This window comes from Anopheles arabiensis, chromosome X, assembly GCF_016920715.1.
Source record: "Anopheles arabiensis isolate DONGOLA chromosome X, AaraD3, whole genome shotgun sequence".
NCBI classification, from domain to species: domain Eukaryota; kingdom Metazoa; phylum Arthropoda; class Insecta; order Diptera; family Culicidae; genus Anopheles; species Anopheles arabiensis.
This window is the reverse complement of record NC_053519.1, coordinates 26783266-26785765: the sequence shown is the minus strand read 5'-3', so window position 1 is coordinate 26785765 and position 2500 is coordinate 26783266.

Genomic DNA, 2500 nt, shown 5'->3' with positions numbered 1-2500 from the left:
CCGGTGTCTGGAGCGGGGACACATCGCCGCGACGTGCACGGGTGAGGATCGGTCCAAGCGTTGTCTACGGTGTGGTGACCAAACTCACAAGGCGTCGGGTTGCACCAACGAGATCAAGTGCATGCTGTGTGGCGGCGCCCACCGTATTGGTGCCGCAGCCTGCGGTGGACAACCCTCGAACTGAAATGGAAGTGCTACAGATCAACGTCAATCGCAGTAGGAGCGCGCAAGACCTGGCGCTCAACACGATGCGGATGGAGCGGGCGGATGTCTGTCTGATGGTGGAGCTGCACAGTGTCCCCAGGAACAATGGGAACTGGGTGGCCGACAGGGACGGGAAGGTGGCCATCATAGCCAGCAGCGAAACGTACCCGGTTCAGCAAGTGGTCTCCGTGACGCAGTCTGGGATCGCGGCTGCCCGGATCAATGGTGTGCTCTTCATATGTTGCTACGTGTCGCCCTCAGCGGGCGTCTCTGAGTTCGAGGAGGTAATGCAGCGCATCGATGTGCTGGCGAGAGGTCACCCGCGCGTCGTCTTTGCGGGGGATCTCAATGCGTGGCACACCGTTTGGGGAAGTGGCCGCACCAACGCAAAGGGAGAGGCTGTGGTCCAGCTTGTCGACAGCTTGGGGCTGGAGGTGTTAAACACCGGCACCGCCTCAACCTTCCTAGGCAACGGAGTGGCTCGCCCGAGCGTGGTGGACGTTGCCTTCGCCAGCCGCAGCATCGCCGGAGTTAACACCATTCCGACGCATCGGTGGAGGATTATGAGCAGATACTCGTACAGTGACCACGTGTACATTCGGTTTGCTGTAGGGGAGCTGTTCCAGCGGTCAGCGGCAGATAGTCGTCGACAGGAGGGTCCTTCCACGCGAGAAAGCGGCACGAGATGGCGTAGCCGTCAGTTCGATGCCGAGCTTTTCGGTGTAGCGCTCGACGTAGCTTCGTTCGCAGAGCGGGTTACAAATGCCGAAAGCCTGGAGAGAGTTATGACGGAAGCTTGTGACGCAGCCATGGCGCGAGTGTTCCCTTCACAAGGTCACTCGGGACGACCTGCTTATTGGTGGACGCCAGCAATCGAGGTCCTGTGTGAGAACTGCCGCCTCGCCAAGGAACGCCTTGAAACTGCCATCGACGAGGAAGAGCAGATCGCCGCAGCCAGCGACCTTCTCCAGGTGCGGACCGCCCTGGATTCAGCCATCACCACCAGCAAGAAGGAGCACTTCGATGAAATGCTGCGGGGCCTCGCGGAAGACGAGACGGGACAATGGTACCGCAACGTACTAAGCCGCCTTCGTGGAAGCTGGACGGCGAGAGAGCGCGATTCATCGGTGCTAGAGGGCATCGTTTCCACTCTGTTCCCCCAGCATCCTCCGGTTGACTGGCCAGCGTCACCAGGCCAAGTCCTGGAGAGGGGAGAGAGGAACCAGTTCGGGACGTTAATGAACAGGAGCTGTTGGACATCGCGAGCTCGCTGAACCCGAGGAAGGCTCCAGGATTGGATGGTGTGCCAAACGCCGCTCTGACGGCCGCCATCCGGAAGCATACGGACATCTTCAAGAAGTTGTTCCAGGAATGCTTGGACAACGAGCGGTTCCCGGATGAGTGGAAGAAGCAGAAACTGGCCCTGATCCCCAAGCCGGGCAAGCCACCGGGGCTCGCTTCATCCTTCCGCCCGATTCTGCTGCTGAACAACCCGGGCAAAGCGTACGAGCGGTTGCTGCTGTCGCGAATAAATGATGTCATCGAGGCTCCTGAATCACCGAGGTTGGCAGAAAACCAGTACGGGTTCAGGAGGGGCCGTTCGACAGTGCAGGCGATTCAGCTGGTGGTGGATGCAGGCCGTCACGCGATGTCATTTGGCCGCACCAACAACAGGGACAAACGCTGCCTTCTAGTAGTGGCGCTGGATGTGCGTAATGCATTTAACACTGCCAGCTGGCAGTGCATCGCTACGGCGCTGGAGGACAAAGGCGTGCCGAGGCAGCTCCGCAACATCCTGAGAGACTACTTCGAAAACAGGGAGCTCGTCTATGACACCGCAGACGGGCCCGTTACACGCCGAGTGACTGCAGGTGTTCCACAGGGGTCCATTCTGGGCCCGACCCTGTGGAACATCATGTACGACGGCGTGTTGCGGGTCGAGCTTCCTGAAGGGGCTAGCGTCATCGGCTATGCGGATGACATAGTGGTCATGGCACGGGGTTGCACACCAGAGGAGGCGGCATCGGTGGCTGAACAGGCAGTGGACGCGATTGCGGCTTGGATGGAGGACCATCACCTGCAGCTCGCTCCGGAGAAGACGGAAGGAGTAATGATCTCCAGTCTGCGAAGAGGTCAACTGAGGGTGCCGTTCCGCGTCGGGGACACCATCATACACAGCAAACAGTCGATCCGGTATCTGGGGGTCCAGATCCATGACCACCTGTCGTGGAAGCCGCACGTGGAGCTGTCGACGGCTAAAGCCCTCCGCGTGGTAGGTGTGGTCACCGCAGTAATG